The 18,076-nt window shown below is 52.2% G+C and overlaps 12 non-coding genes across 12 annotated transcripts; all 12 read left to right on the top strand.

Annotated features, from left to right (window-relative positions):
• The first annotated feature begins 3,521 nt into the window (after positions 1-3,521).
• Positions 3,522-3,640, top strand: LOC124582137. The gene has a single exon (XR_006973741.1). It is a non-coding gene; the product is annotated as a 5S ribosomal RNA (ribosomal RNA).
• Positions 3,641-4,773: 1,133 nt separating this feature from the next.
• LOC124582136 lies at positions 4,774-4,892 on the top strand. The gene has a single exon (XR_006973740.1). It is a non-coding gene; the product is annotated as a 5S ribosomal RNA (ribosomal RNA).
• Positions 4,893-6,025: 1,133 nt separating this feature from the next.
• Positions 6,026-6,144, top strand: LOC124582135. The gene has a single exon (XR_006973739.1). It is a non-coding gene; the product is annotated as a 5S ribosomal RNA (ribosomal RNA).
• Positions 6,145-7,277: 1,133 nt separating this feature from the next.
• On the top strand, positions 7,278-7,396 carry LOC124582134. Its single transcript, XR_006973738.1, has one exon. It is a non-coding gene; the product is annotated as a 5S ribosomal RNA (ribosomal RNA).
• A 1,131-nt stretch (positions 7,397-8,527) lies between these two features.
• On the top strand, positions 8,528-8,646 carry LOC124582133. Its single transcript, XR_006973737.1, has one exon. It is a non-coding gene; the product is annotated as a 5S ribosomal RNA (ribosomal RNA).
• A 1,132-nt stretch (positions 8,647-9,778) lies between these two features.
• On the top strand, positions 9,779-9,897 carry LOC124582131. Its single transcript, XR_006973735.1, has one exon. It is a non-coding gene; the product is annotated as a 5S ribosomal RNA (ribosomal RNA).
• Positions 9,898-11,029: 1,132 nt separating this feature from the next.
• LOC124582130 lies at positions 11,030-11,148 on the top strand. Its single transcript, XR_006973734.1, has one exon. It is a non-coding gene; the product is annotated as a 5S ribosomal RNA (ribosomal RNA).
• Positions 11,149-12,280: 1,132 nt separating this feature from the next.
• Positions 12,281-12,399, top strand: LOC124582129. Its single transcript, XR_006973733.1, has one exon. It is a non-coding gene; the product is annotated as a 5S ribosomal RNA (ribosomal RNA).
• A 1,131-nt stretch (positions 12,400-13,530) lies between these two features.
• LOC124582127 lies at positions 13,531-13,649 on the top strand. The gene has a single exon (XR_006973732.1). It is a non-coding gene; the product is annotated as a 5S ribosomal RNA (ribosomal RNA).
• Positions 13,650-14,781: 1,132 nt separating this feature from the next.
• On the top strand, positions 14,782-14,900 carry LOC124582126. The gene has a single exon (XR_006973731.1). It is a non-coding gene; the product is annotated as a 5S ribosomal RNA (ribosomal RNA).
• A 1,131-nt stretch (positions 14,901-16,031) lies between these two features.
• Positions 16,032-16,150, top strand: LOC124582125. Its single transcript, XR_006973730.1, has one exon. It is a non-coding gene; the product is annotated as a 5S ribosomal RNA (ribosomal RNA).
• A 1,132-nt stretch (positions 16,151-17,282) lies between these two features.
• LOC124582124 lies at positions 17,283-17,401 on the top strand. Its single transcript, XR_006973729.1, has one exon. It is a non-coding gene; the product is annotated as a 5S ribosomal RNA (ribosomal RNA).
• The last annotated feature ends 675 nt before the right edge of the window (positions 17,402-18,076 follow it).

The following is an 18,076-nucleotide window of genomic DNA, read 5'->3' as shown; positions in this document are numbered from 1 at the left end:
ACATATCGACGACGTTGACAGGTTGCATGTTGTTTTGCACAACTTTGGAAAAGCTACGGGGGCGGTTATCAATCCCCGGAAAACTGTGCTTTTGCCGCTCACCGCCCGCGCACGTACCCTGCATAGGGATTGGTTTTGTGTCCAGCAGCAGCCTACCGTTCTTGGGATACTTCTATCTTCGAACCCACAGCAGATGGCAGCCTTGAATTGGCGGCCTACGCTGTATCGGATTCGTGCGGTTGCCAGGATTTACGCGGTCCGGAATGTGGCCCTTCGGGATAAGGTGCATTTGATAAATGTCAATATGTTGGCGAGAGCATGGTACCTTGCGCAGGTTCTCCCGGTTCCCAAGCAGTTGGGGCGCGCCATCCACCAGGCGGTTTACTGGTTTTTATGGAGGGGGGAGATTTTCAAGGTATCGCATGCTGTCTGCACCTTGGACCTGTCCGATGGCGGTTTAGGACTAGTTGATTTTTCCGCCAAATGTGCGGCCCTTTTTTGGAAGCGAACTACTGCTGTTATTCAGAAAGCTCCTTGCGGTCCCACTGCGTATGTTTTTAATCGTTACCGTCCTCTTTCTGAAGTGGCCCCTGTTTCTGTGTCGCACATCCCGTTCTACCTTTCTTATGTGCGCCGCTACTTTCTTGATAATAGTTACCTGGCGCTTTGTGACCTCTCCGTCCACACGGTTAGCGCTGTCTGCACGGCTTTCCGCGGACCTCCCATTCGCTGCAAGTGGGAGTATCGGTTGCCACGCTGCAACTGGGTGGCGGTGTGGAAAAACCTCGCCAATGACGTTCTCCCGGCTTCCGTCCACGCGGTGTGGTACAAGGTGGTGCATCGCACCATCCCCACCAACTCCAAGCTTCATTCTATAAATCTTATCCAGTCTGGAGTGTGTGACGTGTGTACTGCCGACGATACTCTGGAACACCGCTTTGCGTGTGACCGCTTTCGCCGTGTTTGGGAAGTCGCCAGAGACATGATTCGTTTGATTCAGAGGGTGGACACTCGCACTGTTACTGTGGATGCTGTTTTAATTCCGCAGTGTGACGTCTACCCCACCACCAAGCGCAATGCCACGGTGTGGATCCTTGGCCACACGGTTTTTGCTATCTTCTCCCTCAAGTTGTCTACCGATCTGGACTTTCTCACTTATTTATGGACCCAACATACCCAGATTCAGGCATTACTACACTATCGGCGAACTTTTGCTAATTTTTTGCAGGTCGCACTAGCGCATGCTTTTGCGCGGCTTTCCGTACCTGAGTAGCATGGACGTTTTTCTCTTATCTTTTCTCTTGCCTTTGAGCGACACAATATGAATATGTCTTACTGCGATCTTCCCAAGTTATTCTGGAACGAAAATTGACGTACCTTGCATACCGCACGAAAACAGAAGTTTTTTTCAGTTTTCAGTTTTTTTTTCTCTGGCCGTTATTGCCAAACGTCTTGTTTGCCATGTGTGTCCGTATTATTAGTTTCATTATTAGTTTTTTTTTCCCGTTTTCGGGCGTGACGGGATTTTTTACTGAAGAAGTTTCAGTTCTCAGTCTTGGTGGTGACTGTTTGAGTTTTTCTACATTTTTTCATTTCTTTATTGTGGAGCACTCCAAAGTCTCGTCCCGTGTCTGTGCTCGACACTCTTTCACCTTTTGTCGGTGTGGAATTTCACACCGGTGTCCCGCATTATAGTTTTGTTTTACGGTCAATGTGAGTGTTGACGGGTGTGGGGGCGGCACTGTGGCCAGGCCTCAGGCACATTGACCCCTGCCCTCATTGCCGCCGCCTGCCTGCCACGCTCCTTGCCCGAACGTTTGTCTATCGATGACTTTTCCTTTCCGGTGGATGCTTCGCCCTGGTTGCGTTTTTAATTAATTATTTTTTGTGGACAGTCGTCACTGTCGGTTGTTGCGGCGTGAAGCCGTCTTTTCTTTCTTTCCTTATATTTTCTCTTTCTTGCGTATAAATGGGAAGCATTCTCCCCCTCGTTTCTCACGCATTTGAGGACTATTTCCTTTTTGTTACATGACCAGGACGCCATACTGTCACAATTGCTACATATGCGCTTCGCCGATGACGGCGGTCATTCAACGGTGTCCACCGGTTTACCTCGAGGGAGCCACCAGTACCTTTTATAGCCATTGAAGCTCGCCAAAAGACGGCAATAAAAAAAGTTAAAAAAAAAAAAAAAGGTGCTGTTGGCTCCCTTCCTTTTCTTTTTGTTTTGTTATTATGTCGCTACCCCTGCCAGCCCAATTTTCAAACTACCTTTCTGAAAAAAAAAAAAAAAAAAAAAAAAAAAAAAAAAAAAAAAAAAAAAAAAAAAAAAAAAAAAAAAAGAAAAGAAAAAAAAAGAAAAAAAAAAAAAAAAGGTGCTGTTGGCTCCCTTTTTTTTTTTTTTGTTATTATGTCGCTACCCCTGGCAGCCCAATAAAAAAAAAAAAGGTGCTGTTGGCTCCCTTACATTTTCTCCTTTTTGCATCGCTACCCCTGCCAGCCCTCTTTTCATACTACCTTTCCGTTGTGACAAAGATGCTTCCTTCAGCAATTTAAACGTGCCAAGAAATCCTTGACAATAACGAAACACTACGAATCGACAGATGTGATCTGAAATAAGCCAGGGCCTCCTACTGTTTCGTAGCAGTGCAAAGTTCCAACAACAAAAAAATAATTGAAAATAAACGACTGTAATAAACATAAGATACGATATTAATGGCCGCAGCTCGAAGAAGAATGTGCCAAGGAAGATTTCCAAAGAGTCTCTGGAGATAACAAAACAGTACGAACCGACAGATACGTTCTGAAATACGTCAGGGCTTATTGTTTTGTTGCATTGTACGGCTGCAGATTTGTAAACAGAGATTTCTCTTTCGTCGCTAGAAGAGATGGATGCTTTGGCGACCCTCCTGTGTCCTGCGTCCCTGTTTTCGCACCTTTCCACGGCACAGCGCTGCCCTACCCGCCGCAAACGGCGTCTCGGACACGCCCGTTAGGCCCACGGCCGTCTCGCAGATGTTTGTCGTGCTTGTACTGTCATATGGGCCACGACCCGAGCGGCAGCGAGCGGCAGTCGAGCAAAGTCGGGACAAGTCGGGACGGGGACAGGGATAGGAATGGTGCGAATGCACTGCGAACCACGCAGACACCTGGTGTGAGGCGAGGCGAGGAAGCCCACATCGCTACCAGTGGCGCCCTCCAGCACGACACTGCCACACCCCGCACAGGCCCTCCGCTGGACACCAGGGACAAGATGCGTCCTCCGCTAGTGTCGAAGGCTGCACGCGCCCAGCGAATGACAGGACGTGCAACGAGCAGCAGTGCATCTCTCACACGCGGCGGTGCGCCCGCTAATTCGGCCGTCGCTCCGCTGGGACACCGGGCGCGCCCCCCGCGCCGTCCTCGAGGAGCTGGCTGTTGCGGAAGAAAGTGCTTTCGTCAAATGCGGCGGAAAACTAACATTTTGTGTATTGGGAGAGAAGCCGAACGCGAATTCTGCCGTGCTCCTACATTAGATGAGTGCCAACGGCCATACCATGATGATTGCACCGGTTCTCGTCCGATCACCGAAGTTAAGCATCATTGGGCCCGGTTAGTACTTGGATGGGTGACCGCCTGGGAAACCCGGGTGCTGTTGGCTCCCTTTTTTTTTTTTTGTTATTATGTCGCTACCCCTGGCAGCCCAATAAAAAAAAAAAAGGTGCTGTTGGCTCCCTTACATTTTCTCCTTTTTGCATCGCTACCCCTGCCAGCCCTCTTTTCATACTACCTTTCCGTTGTGACAAAGATGCTTCCTTCAGCAATTTAAACGTGCCAAGAAATCCTTGACAATAGCGAAACACTACGAATCGACAGATGTGATCTGAAATAAGCCAGGGCCTCCTACTGTTTCGTAGCAGTGCAAAGTTCCAACAACAAAAAAATAATTGAAAATAAACGACTGTAATAAACATAAGATACGATATTAATGGCCGCAGCTCGAAGAAGAATGTGCCAAGGAAGATTTCCAAAGAGTCTCTGGAGATAACAAAACAGTACGAACCGACAGATACGTTCTGAAATACGTCAGGGCTTATTGTTTTGTTGCATTGTACGGCTGCAGATTTGTAAACAAAGATTTCTCTTTCGTCGCTAGAAGAGATGGATGCTTTGGCGACCCTCCTGTGTCCTGCGTCCCTGTTTTCGCACCTTTCCACGGCACGGCGCTGCCCTACCCGCCGCAAACGGCGTCTCGGACACGCCCGTTAGGCCCACGGCCGTCTCGCAGATGTTTGTCGTGCTTGTACTGTCATATGGGCCACGACCCGAGCGGCAGCGAGCGGCAGTCGAGCAAAGTCGGGACAAGTCGGGACGGGGACAGGGATAGGAATGGTGCGAATGCACTGCGAACCACGCAGACACCTGGTGTGAGGCGAGGCGAGGAAGCCCACATCGCTACCAGTGGCGCCCTCCAGCACGACACTGCCACACCCCGCACAGGCCCTCCGCTGGACACCAGGGACAAGATGCGTCCTCCGCTAGTGTCGAAGGCTGCACGCGCCCAGCGAATGACAGGACGTGCAACGAGCAGCAGTGCATCTCTCACACGCGGCGGTGCGCCCGCTAATTCGGCCGTCGCTCCGCTGGGACACCGGGCGCGCCCCCCGCGCCGTCCTCGAGGAGCTGGCTGTTGCGGAAGAAAGTGCTTTCGTCAAATGCGGCGGAAAACTAACATTTTGTGTATTGGGAGAGAAGCCGAACGCGAATTCTGCCGTGCTCCTACATTAGATGAGTGCCAACGGCCATACCATGATGATTGCACCGGTTCTCGTCCGATCACCGAAGTTAAGCATCATTGGGCCCGGTTAGTACTTGGATGGGTGACCGCCTGGGAAACCCGGGTGCTGTTGGCTCCCTTTTTTTTTTTTTGTTATTATGTCGCTACCCCTGGCAGCCCAATAAAAAAAAAAAAGGTGCTGTTGGCTCCCTTACATTTTCTCCTTTTTGCATCGCTACCCCTGCCAGCCCTCTTTTCATACTACCTTTCCGTTGTGACAAAGATGCTTCCTTCAGCAATTTAAACGTGCCAAGAAATCCTTGACAATAACGAAACACTACGAATCGACAGATGTGATCTGAAATAAGCCAGGGCCTCCTACTGTTTCGTAGCAGTGCAAAGTTCCAACAACAAAAAAATAATTGAAAATAAACGACTGTAATAAACATAAGATACGATATTAATGGCCGCAGCTCGAAGAAGAATGTGCCAAGGAAGATTTCCAAAGAGTCTCTGGAGATAACAAAACAGTACGAACCGACAGATACGTTCTGAAATACGTCAGGGCTTATTGTTTTGTTGCATTGTACGGCTGCAGATTTGTAAACAAAGATTTCTCTTTCGTCGCTAGAAGAGATGGATGCTTTGGCGACCCTCCTGTGTCCTGCGTCCCTGTTTTCGCACCTTTCCACGGCACGGCGCTGCCCTACCCGCCGCAAACGGCGTCTCGGACACGCCCGTTAGGCCCACGGCCGTCTCGCAGATGTTTGTCGTGCTTGTACTGTCATATGGGCCACGACCCGAGCGGCAGCGAGCGGCAGTCGAGCAAAGTCGGGACAAGTCGGGACGGGGACAGGGATAGGAATGGTGCGAATGCACTGCGAACCACGCAGACACCTGGTGTGAGGCGAGGCGAGGAAGCCCACATCGCTACCAGTGGCGCCCTCCAGCACGACACTGCCACACCCCGCACAGGCCCTCCGCTGGACACCAGGGACAAGATGCGTCCTCCGCTAGTGTCGAAGGCTGCACGCGCCCAGCGAATGACAGGACGTGCAACGAGCAGCAGTGCATCTCTCACACGCGGCGGTGCGCCCGCTAATTCGGCCGTCGCTCCGCTGGGACACCGGGCGCGCCCCCCGCGCCGTCCTCGAGGAGCTGGCTGTTGCGGAAGAAAGTGCTTTCGTCAAATGCGGCGGAAAACTAACATTTTGTGTATTGGGAGAGAAGCCGAACGCGAATTCTGCCGTGCTCCTACATTAGATGAGTGCCAACGGCCATACCATGATGATTGCACCGGTTCTCGTCCGATCACCGAAGTTAAGCATCATTGGGCCCGGTTAGTACTTGGATGGGTGACCGCCTGGGAAACCCGGGTGCTGTTGGCTCCCTTTTTTTTTTTTTGTTATTATGTCGCTACCCCTGGCAGCCCAATAAAAAAAAAAAAGGTGCTGTTGGCTCCCTTACATTTTCTCCTTTTTGCATCGCTACCCCTGCCAGCCCTCTTTTCATACTACCTTTCCGTTGTGACAAAGATGCTTCCTTCAGCAATTTAAACGTGCCAAGAAATCCTTGACAATAACGAAACACTACGAATCGACAGATGTGATCTGAAATAAGCCAGGGCCTCCTACTGTTTCGTAGCAGTGCAAAGTTCCAACAACAAAAAAATAATTGAAAATAAACGACTGTAATAAACATAAGATACGATATTAATGGCCGCAGCTCGAAGAAGAATGTGCCAAGGAAGATTTCCAAAGAGTCTCTGGAGATAACAAAACAGTACGAACCGACAGATACGTTCTGAAATACGTCAGGGCTTATTGTTTTGTTGCATTGTACGGCTGCAGATTTGTAAACAAAGATTTCTCTTTCGTCGCTAGAAGAGATGGATGCTTTGGCGACCCTCCTGTGTCCTGCGTCCCTGTTTTCGCACCTTTCCACGGCACGGCGCTGCCCTACCCGCCGCAAACGGCGTCTCGGACACGCCCGTTAGGCCCACGGCCGTCTCGCAGATGTTTGTCGTGCTTGTACTGTCATATGGGCCACGACCCGAGCGGCAGCGAGCGGCAGTCGAGCAAAGTCGGGACAAGTCGGGACGGGGACAGGGATAGGAATGGTGCGAATGCACTGCGAACCACGCAGACACCTGGTGTGAGGCGAGGCGAGGAAGCCCACATCGCTACCAGTGGCGCCCTCCAGCACGACACTGCCACACCCCGCACAGGCCCTCCGCTGGACACCAGGGACAAGATGCGTCCTCCGCTAGTGTCGAAGGCTGCACGCGCCCAGCGAATGACAGGACGTGCAACGAGCAGCAGTGCATCTCTCACACGCGGCGGTGCGCCCGCTAATTCGGCCGTCGCTCCGCTGGGACACCGGGCGCGCCCCCCGCGCCGTCCTCGAGGAGCTGGCTGTTGCGGAAGAAAGTGCTTTCGTCAAATGCGGCGGAAAACTAACATTTTGTGTATTGGGAGAGAAGCCGAACGCGAATTCTGCCGTGCTCCTACATTAGATGAGTGCCAACGGCCATACCATGATGATTGCACCGGTTCTCGTCCGATCACCGAAGTTAAGCATCATTGGGCCCGGTTAGTACTTGGATGGGTGACCGCCTGGGAAACCCGGGTGCTGTTGGCTCCCTTTTTTTTTTTTTGTTATTATGTCGCTACCCCTGGCAGCCCAATAAAAAAAAAAGGTGCTGTTGGCTCCCTTACATTTTCTCCTTTTTGCATCGCTACCCCTGCCAGCCCTCTTTTCATACTACCTTTCCGTTGTGACAAAGATGCTTCCTTCAGCAATTTAAACGTGCCAAGAAATCCTTGACAATAACGAAACACTACGAATCGACAGATGTGATCTGAAATAAGCCAGGGCCTCCTACTGTTTCGTAGCAGTGCAAAGTTCCAACAACAAAAAAATAATTGAAAATAAACGACTGTAATAAACATAAGATACGATATTAATGGCCGCAGCTCGAAGAAGAATGTGCCAAGGAAGATTTCCAAAGAGTCTCTGGAGATAACAAAACAGTACGAACCGACAGATACGTTCTGAAATACGTCAGGGCTTATTGTTTTGTTGCATTGTACGGCTGCAGATTTGTAAACAAAGATTTCTCTTTCGTCGCTAGAAGAGATGGATGCTTTGGCGACCCTCCTGTGTCCTGCGTCCCTGTTTTCGCACCTTTCCACGGCACGGCGCTGCCCTACCCGCCGCAAACGGCGTCTCGGACACGCCCGTTAGGCCCACGGCCGTCTCGCAGATGTTTGTCGTGCTTGTACTGTCATATGGGCCACGACCCGAGCGGCAGCGAGCGGCAGTCGAGCAAAGTCGGGACAAGTCGGGACGGGGACAGGGATAGGAATGGTGCGAACGCACTGCGAACTACGCAGACACCTGGTGTGAGGCGGGGCGAGGAAGCCCACATCGCTACCAGTGGCGCCCTCCAGCACGACACTGCCACACCCCGCACAGGCCCTCCGCTGGACACCAGGGACAAGATGCGTCCTCCGCTAGTGTCGAAGGCTGCACGCGCCCAGCGAATGACAGGACGTGCAACGAGCAGCAGTGCGTCTCACACACGCGGCGGTGCGCCCGCTAATTCGGCCGTCGCTCCGCTGGGACGCCGGGCGCGCCCCCCGCGCCGTCCTCGAGGAGCTGGCTGTTGCGGAAGGAAGTGCTTTCGTCAAATGCGGCGGAAAACTAACATTTTGTGTATTGGGAGAGAAGCCGAACGCGAATTCTGCCGTGCTCCTACATTAGATGAGTGCCAACGGCCATACCATGATGATTGCACCGGTTCTCGTCCGATCACCGAAGTTAAGCATCATTGGGCCCGGTTAGTACTTGGATGGGTGACCGCCTGGGAAACCCGGGTGCTGTTGGCTCCCTTTTTTTTTTTTTGTTATTATGTCGCTACCCCTGGCAGCCCAATAAAAAAAAAAAGGTGCTGTTGGCTCCCTTACATTTTCTCCTTTTTGCATCGCTACCCCTGCCAGCCCTCTTTTCATACTACCTTTCCGTTGTGACAAAGATGCTTCCTTCAGCAATTTAAACGTGCCAAGAAATCCTTGACAATAACGAAACACTACGAATCGACAGATGTGATCTGAAATAAGCCAGGGCCTCCTACTGTTTCGTAGCAGTGCAAAGTTCCAACAACAAAAAAATAATTGAAAATAAACGACTGTAATAAACATAAGATACGATATTAATGGCCGCAGCTCGAAGAAGAATGTGCCAAGGAAGATTTCCAAAGAGTCTCTGGAGATAACAAAACAGTACGAACCGACAGATACGTTCTGAAATACGTCAGGGCTTATTGTTTTGTTGCATTGTACGGCTGCAGATTTGTAAACAAAGATTTCTCTTTCGTCGCTAGAAGAGATGGATGCTTTGGCGACCCTCCTGTGTCCTGCGTCCCTGTTTTCGCACCTTTCCACGGCACGGCGCTGCCCTACCCGCCGCAAACGGCGTCTCGGACACGCCCGTTAGGCCCACGGCCGTCTCGCAGATGTTTGTCGTGCTTGTACTGTCATATGGGCCACGACCCGAGCGGCAGCGAGCGGCAGTCGAGCAAAGTCGGGACAAGTCGGGACGGGGACAGGGATAGGAATGGTGCGAATGCACTGCGAACCACGCAGACACCTGGTGTGAGGCGAGGCGAGGAAGCCCACATCGCTACCAGTGGCGCCCTCCAGCACGACACTGCCACACCCCGCACAGGCCCTCCGCTGGACACCAGGGACAAGATGCGTCCTCCGCTAGTGTCGAAGGCTGCACGCGCCCAGCGAATGACAGGACGTGCAACGAGCAGCAGTGCATCTCTCACACGCGGCGGTGCGCCCGCTAATTCGGCCGTCGCTCCGCTGGGACACCGGGCGCGCCCCCCGCGCCGTCCTCGAGGAGCTGGCTGTTGCGGAAGAAAGTGCTTTCGTCAAATGCGGCGGAAAACTAACATTTTGTGTATTGGGAGAGAAGCCGAACGCGAATTCTGCCGTGCTCCTACATTAGATGAGTGCCAACGGCCATACCATGATGATTGCACCGGTTCTCGTCCGATCACCGAAGTTAAGCATCATTGGGCCCGGTTAGTACTTGGATGGGTGACCGCCTGGGAAACCCGGGTGCTGTTGGCTCCCTTTTTTTTTTTTTGTTATTATGTCGCTACCCCTGGCAGCCCAATAAAAAAAAAAAGGTGCTGTTGGCTCCCTTACATTTTCTCCTTTTTGCATCGCTACTCCTGCCAGCCCTCTTTTCATACTACCTTTCCGTTGTGACAAAGATGCTTCCTTCAGCAATTTAAACGTGCCAAGAAATCCTTGACAATAACGAAACACTACGAATCGACAGATGTGATCTGAAATAAGCCAGGGCCTCCTACTGTTTCGTAGCAGTGCAAAGTTCCAACAACAAAAAAATAATTGAAAATAAACGACTGTAATAAACATAAGATACGATATTAATGGCCGCAGCTCGAAGAAGAATGTGCCAAGGAAGATTTCCAAAGAGTCTCTGGAGATAACAAAACAGTACGAACCGACAGATACGTTCTGAAATACGTCAGGGCTTATTGTTTTGTTGCATTGTACGGCTGCAGATTTGTAAACAAAGATTTCTCTTTCGTCGCTAGAAGAGATGGATGCTTTGGCGACCCTCCTGTGTCCTGCGTCCCTGTTTTCGCACCTTTCCACGGCACGGCGCTGCCCTACCCGCCGCAAACGGCGTCTCGGACACGCCCGTTAGGCCCACGGCCGTCTCGCAGATGTTTGTCGTGCTTGTACTGTCATATGGGCCACGACCCGAGCGGCAGCGAGCGGCAGTCGAGCAAAGTCGGGACAAGTCGGGACGGGGACAGGGATAGGAATGGTGCGAATGCACTGCGAACCACGCAGACACCTGGTGTGAGGCGAGGCGAGGAAGCCCACATCGCTACCAGTGGCGCCCTCCAGCACGACACTGCCACACCCCGCACAGGCCCTCCGCTGGACACCAGGGACAAGATGCGTCCTCCGCTAGTGTCGAAGGCTGCACGCGCCCAGCGAATGACAGGACGTGCAACGAGCAGCAGTGCATCTCTCACACGCGGCGGTGCGCCCGCTAATTCGGCCGTCGCTCCGCTGGGACACCGGGCGCGCCCCCCGCGCCGTCCTCGAGGAGCTGGCTGTTGCGGAAGAAAGTGCTTTCGTCAAATGCGGCGGAAAACTAACATTTTGTGTATTGGGAGAGAAGCCGAACGCGAATTCTGCCGTGCTCCTACATTAGATGAGTGCCAACGGCCATACCATGATGATTGCACCGGTTCTCGTCCGATCACCGAAGTTAAGCATCATTGGGCCCGGTTAGTACTTGGATGGGTGACCGCCTGGGAAACCCGGGTGCTGTTGGCTCCCTTTTTTTTTTTTTGTTATTATGTCGCTACCCCTGGCAGCCCAATAAAAAAAAAAAGGTGCTGTTGGCTCCCTTACATTTTCTCCTTTTTGCATCGCTACTCCTGCCAGCCCTCTTTTCATACTACCTTTCCGTTGTGACAAAGATGCTTCCTTCAGCAATTTAAACGTGCCAAGAAATCCTTGACAATAACGAAACACTACGAATCGACAGATGTGATCTGAAATAAGCCAGGGCCTCCTACTGTTTCGTAGCAGTGCAAAGTTCCAACAACAAAAAAATAATTGAAAATAAACGACTGTAATAAACATAAGATACGATATTAATGGCCGCAGCTCGAAGAAGAATGTGCCAAGGAAGATTTCCAAAGAGTCTCTGGAGATAACAAAACAGTACGAACCGACAGATACGTTCTGAAATACGTCAGGGCTTATTGTTTTGTTGCATTGTACGGCTGCAGATTTGTAAACAAAGATTTCTCTTTCGTCGCTAGAAGAGATGGATGCTTTGGCGACCCTCCTGTGTCCTGCGTCCCTGTTTTCGCACCTTTCCACGGCACGGCGCTGCCCTACCCGCCGCAAACGGCGTCTCGGACACGCCCGTTAGGCCCACGGCCGTCTCGCAGATGTTTGTCGTGCTTGTACTGTCATATGGGCCACGACCCGAGCGGCAGCGAGCGGCAGTCGAGCAAAGTCGGGACAAGTCGGGACGGGGACAGGGATAGGAATGGTGCGAATGCACTGCGAACCACGCAGACACCTGGTGTGAGGCGAGGCGAGGAAGCCCACATCGCTACCAGTGGCGCCCTCCAGCACGACACTGCCACACCCCGCACAGGCCCTCCGCTGGACACCAGGGACAAGATGCGTCCTCCGCTAGTGTCGAAGGCTGCACGCGCCCAGCGAATGACAGGACGTGCAACGAGCAGCAGTGCATCTCTCACACGCGGCGGTGCGCCCGCTAATTCGGCCGTCGCTCCGCTGGGACACCGGGCGCGCCCCCCGCGCCGTCCTCGAGGAGCTGGCTGTTGCGGAAGAAAGTGCTTTCGTCAAATGCGGCGGAAAACTAACATTTTGTGTATTGGGAGAGAAGCCGAACGCGAATTCTGCCGTGCTCCTACATTAGATGAGTGCCAACGGCCATACCATGATGATTGCACCGGTTCTCGTCCGATCACCGAAGTTAAGCATCATTGGGCCCGGTTAGTACTTGGATGGGTGACCGCCTGGGAAACCCGGGTGCTGTTGGCTCCCTTTTTTTTTTTTTGTTATTATGTCGCTACCCCTGGCAGCCCAATAAAAAAAAAAGGTGCTGTTGGCTCCCTTACATTTTCTCCTTTTTGCATCGCTACCCCTGCCAGCCCTCTTTTCATACTACCTTTCCGTTGTGACAAAGATGCTTCCTTCAGCAATTTAAACGTGCCAAGAAATCCTTGACAATAACGAAACACTACGAATCGACAGATGTGATCTGAAATAAGCCAGGGCCTCCTACTGTTTCGTAGCAGTGCAAAGTTCCAACAACAAAAAAATAATTGAAAATAAACGACTGTAATAAACATAAGATACGATATTAATGGCCGCAGCTCGAAGAAGAATGTGCCAAGGAAGATTTCCAAAGAGTCTCTGGAGATAACAAAACAGTACGAACCGACAGATACGTTCTGAAATACGTCAGGGCTTATTGTTTTGTTGCATTGTACGGCTGCAGATTTGTAAACAAAGATTTCTCTTTCGTCGCTAGAAGAGATGGATGCTTTGGCGACCCTCCTGTGTCCTGCGTCCCTGTTTTCGCACCTTTCCACGGCACGGCGCTGCCCTACCCGCCGCAAACGGCGTCTCGGACACGCCCGTTAGGCCCACGGCCGTCTCGCAGATGTTTGTCGTGCTTGTACTGTCATATGGGCCACGACCCGAGCGGCAGCGAGCGGCAGTCGAGCAAAGTCGGGACAAGTCGGGACGGGGACAGGGATAGGAATGGTGCGAATGCACTGCGAACCACGCAGACACCTGGTGTGAGGCGAGGCGAGGAAGCCCACATCGCTACCAGTGGCGCCCTCCAGCACGACACTGCCACACCCCGCACAGGCCCTCCGCTGGACACCAGGGACAAGATGCGTCCTCCGCTAGTGTCGAAGGCTGCACGCGCCCAGCGAATGACAGGACGTGCAACGAGCAGCAGTGCATCTCTCACACGCGGCGGTGCGCCCGCTAATTCGGCCGTCGCTCCGCTGGGACACCGGGCGCGCCCCCCGCGCCGTCCTCGAGGAGCTGGCTGTTGCGGAAGAAAGTGCTTTCGTCAAATGCGGCGGAAAACTAACATTTTGTGTATTGGGAGAGAAGCCGAACGCGAATTCTGCCGTGCTCCTACATTAGATGAGTGCCAACGGCCATACCATGATGATTGCACCGGTTCTCGTCCGATCACCGAAGTTAAGCATCATTGGGCCCGGTTAGTACTTGGATGGGTGACCGCCTGGGAAACCCGGGTGCTGTTGGCTCCCTTTTTTTTTTTTTGTTATTATGTCGCTACCCCTGGCAGCCCAATAAAAAAAAAAAGGTGCTGTTGGCTCCCTTACATTTTCTCCTTTTTGCATCGCTACTCCTGCCAGCCCTCTTTTCATACTACCTTTCCGTTGTGACAAAGATGCTTCCTTCAGCAATTTAAACGTGCCAAGAAATCCTTGACAATAACGAAACACTACGAATCGACAGATGTGATCTGAAATAAGCCAGGGCCTCCTACTGTTTCGTAGCAGTGCAAAGTTCCAACAACAAAAAAATAATTGAAAATAAACGACTGTAATAAACATAAGATACGATATTAATGGCCGCAGCTCGAAGAAGAATGTGCCAAGGAAGATTTCCAAAGAGTCTCTGGAGATAACAAAACAGTACGAACCGACAGATACGTTCTGAAATACGTCAGGGCTTATTGTTTTGTTGCATTGTACGGCTGCAGATTTGTAAACAAAGATTTCTCTTTCGTCGCTAGAAGAGATGGATGCTTTGGCGACCCTCCTGTGTCCTGCGTCCCTGTTTTCGCACCTTTCCACGGCACGGCGCTGCCCTACCCGCCGCAAACGGCGTCTCGGACACGCCCGTTAGGCCCACGGCCGTCTCGCAGATGTTTGTCGTGCTTGTACTGTCATATGGGCCACGACCCGAGCGGCAGCGAGCGGCAGTCGAGCAAAGTCGGGACAAGTCGGGACGGGGACAGGGATAGGAATGGTGCGAATGCACTGCGAACCACGCAGACACCTGGTGTGAGGCGAGGCGAGGAAGCCCACATCGCTACCAGTGGCGCCCTCCAGCACGACACTGCCACACCCCGCACAGGCCCTCCGCTGGACACCAGGGACAAGATGCGTCCTCCGCTAGTGTCGAAGGCTGCACGCGCCCAGCGAATGACAGGACGTGCAACGAGCAGCAGTGCATCTCTCACACGCGGCGGTGCGCCCGCTAATTCGGCCGTCGCTCCGCTGGGACACCGGGCGCGCCCCCCGCGCCGTCCTCGAGGAGCTGGCTGTTGCGGAAGAAAGTGCTTTCGTCAAATGCGGCGGAAAACTAACATTTTGTGTATTGGGAGAGAAGCCGAACGCGAATTCTGCCGTGCTCCTACATTAGATGAGTGCCAACGGCCATACCATGATGATTGCACCGGTTCTCGTCCGATCACCGAAGTTAAGCATCATTGGGCCCGGTTAGTACTTGGATGGGTGACCGCCTGGGAAACCCGGGTGCTGTTGGCTCCCTTTTTTTTTTTTTGTTATTATGTCGCTACCCCTGGCAGCCCAATAAAAAAAAAAGGTGCTGTTGGCTCCCTTACATTTTCTCCTTTTTGCATCGCTACCCCTGCCAGCCCTCTTTTCATACTACCTTTCCGTTGTGACAAAGATGCTTCCTTCAGCAATTTAAACGTGCCAAGAAATCCTTGACAATAACGAAACACTACGAATCGACAGATGTGATCTGAAATAAGCCAGGGCCTCCTACTGTTTCGTAGCAGTGCAAAGTTCCAACAACAAAAAAATAATTGAAAATAAACGACTGTAATAAACATAAGATACGATATTAATGGCCGCAGCTCGAAGAAGAATGTGCCAAGGAAGATTTCCAAAGAGTCTCTGGAGATAACAAAACAGTACGAACCGACAGATACGTTCTGAAATACGTCAGGGCTTATTGTTTTGTTGCATTGTACGGCTGCAGATTTGTAAACAAAGATTTCTCTTTCGTCGCTAGAAGAGATGGATGCTTTGGCGACCCTCCTGTGTCCTGCGTCCCTGTTTTCGCACCTTTCCACGGCACGGCGCTGCCCTACCCGCCGCAAACGGCGTCTCGGACACGCCCGTTAGGCCCACGGCCGTCTCGCAGATGTTTGTCGTGCTTGTACTGTCATATGGGCCACGACCCGAGCGGCAGCGAGCGGCAGTCGAGCAAAGTCGGGACAAGTCGGGACGGGGACAGGGATAGGAATGGTGCGAATGCACTGCGAACCACGCAGACACCTGGTGTGAGGCGAGGCGAGGAAGCCCACATCGCTACCAGTGGCGCCCTCCAGCACGACACTGCCACACCCCGCACAGGCCCTCCGCTGGACACCAGGGACAAGATGCGTCCTCCGCTAGTGTCGAAGGCTGCACGCGCCCAGCGAATGACAGGACGTGCAACGAGCAGCAGTGCATCTCTCACACGCGGCGGTGCGCCCGCTAATTCGGCCGTCGCTCCGCTGGGACACCGGGCGCGCCCCCCGCGCCGTCCTCGAGGAGCTGGCTGTTGCGGAAGAAAGTGCTTTCGTCAAATGCGGCGGAAAACTAACATTTTGTGTATTGGGAGAGAAGCCGAACGCGAATTCTGCCGTGCTCCTACATTAGATGAGTGCCAACGGCCATACCATGATGATTGCACCGGTTCTCGTCCGATCACCGAAGTTAAGCATCATTGGGCCCGGTTAGTACTTGGATGGGTGACCGCCTGGGAAACCCGGGTGCTGTTGGCTCCCTTTTTTTTTTTTTGTTATTATGTCGCTACCCCTGGCAGCCCAATAAAAAAAAAAAGGTGCTGTTGGCTCCCTTACATTTTCTCCTTTTTGCATCGCTACCCCTGCCAGCCCTCTTTTCATACTACCTTTCCGTTGTGACAAAGATGCTTCCTTCAGCAATTTAAACGTGCCAAGAAATCCTTGACAATAACGAAACACTACGAATCGACAGATGTGATCTGAAATAAGCCAGGGCCTCCTACTGTTTCGTAGCAGTGCAAAGTTCCAACAACAAAAAAATAATTGAAAATAAACGACTGTAATAAACATAAGATACGATATTAATGGCCGCAGCTCGAAGAAGAATGTGCCAAGGAAGATTTCCAAAGAGTCTCTGGAGATAACAAAACAGTACGAACCGACAGATACGTTCTGAAATACGTCAGGGCTTATTGTTTTGTTGCATTGTACGGCTGCAGATTTGTAAACAAAGATTTCTCTTTCGTCGCTAGAAGAGATGGATGCTTTGGCGACCCTCCTGTGTCCTGCGTCCCTGTTTTCGCACCTTTCCACGGCACGGCGCTGCCCTACCCGCCGCAAACGGCGTCTCGGACACGCCCGTTAGGCCCACGGCCGTCTCGCAGATGTTTGTCGTGCTTGTACTGTCATATGGGCCACGACCCGAGCGGCAGCGAGCGGCAGTCGAGCAAAGTCGGGACAAGTCGGGACGGGGACAGGGATAGGAATGGTGCGAATGCACTGCGAACCACGCAGACACCTGGTGTGAGGCGAGGCGAGGAAGCCCACATCGCTACCAGTGGCGCCCTCCAGCACGACACTGCCACACCCCGCACAGGCCCTCCGCTGGACACCAGGGACAAGATGCGTCCTCCGCTAGTGTCGAAGGCTGCACGCGCCCAGCGAATGACAGGACGTGCAACGAGCAGCAGTGCATCTCTCACACGCGGCGGTGCGCCCGCTAATTCGGCCGTCGCTCCGCTGGGACACCGGGCGCGCCCCCCGCGCCGTCCTCGAGGAGCTGGCTGTTGCGGAAGAAAGTGCTTTCGTCAAATGCGGCGGAAAACTAACATTTTGTGTATTGGGAGAGAAGCCGAACGCGAATTCTGCCGTGCTCCTACATTAGATGAGTGCCAACGGCCATACCATGATGATTGCACCGGTTCTCGTCCGATCACCGAAGTTAAGCATCATTGGGCCCGGTTAGTACTTGGATGGGTGACCGCCTGGGAAACCCGGGTGCTGTTGGCTCCCTTTTTTTTTTTTTTGTTATTATGTCGCTACCCCTGGCAGCCCAATAAAAAAAAAAAAGGTGCTGTTGGCTCCCTTACATTTTCTCCTTTTTGCATCGCTACCCCTGCCAGCCCTCTTTTCATACTACCTTTCCGTTGTGACAAAGATGCTTCCTTCAGCAATTTAAACGTGCCAAGAAATCCTTGACAATAACGAAACACTACGAATCGACAGATGTGATCTGAAATAAGCCAGGGCCTCCTACTGTTTCGTAGCAGTGCAAAGTTCCAACAACAAAAAAATAATTGAAAATAAACGACTGTAATAAACATAAGATACGATATTAATGGCCGCAGCTCGAAGAAGAATGTGCCAAGGAAGATTTCCAAAGAGTCTCTGGAGATAACAAAACAGTACGAACCGACAGATACGTTCTGAAATACGTCAGGGCTTATTGTTTTGTTGCATTGTACGGCTGCAGATTTGTAAACAGAGATTTCTCTTTCGTCGCTAGAAGAGATGGATGCTTTGGCGACCCTCCTGTGTCCTGCGTCCCTGTTTTCGCACCTTTCCACGGCACAGCGCTGCCCTACCCGCCGCAAACGGCGTCTCGGACACGCCCGTTAGGCCCACGGCCGTCTCGCAGATGTTTGTCGTGCTTGTACTGTCATATGGGCCACGACCCGAGCGGCA

Source organism: Schistocerca americana, unplaced genomic scaffold, assembly GCF_021461395.2.
Source record: "Schistocerca americana isolate TAMUIC-IGC-003095 unplaced genomic scaffold, iqSchAmer2.1 HiC_scaffold_394, whole genome shotgun sequence".
Taxonomy (NCBI): Eukaryota; Metazoa; Arthropoda; class Insecta; order Orthoptera; family Acrididae; genus Schistocerca; species Schistocerca americana.
This window is presented reverse-complemented; position numbering and strand designations above follow the sequence as displayed.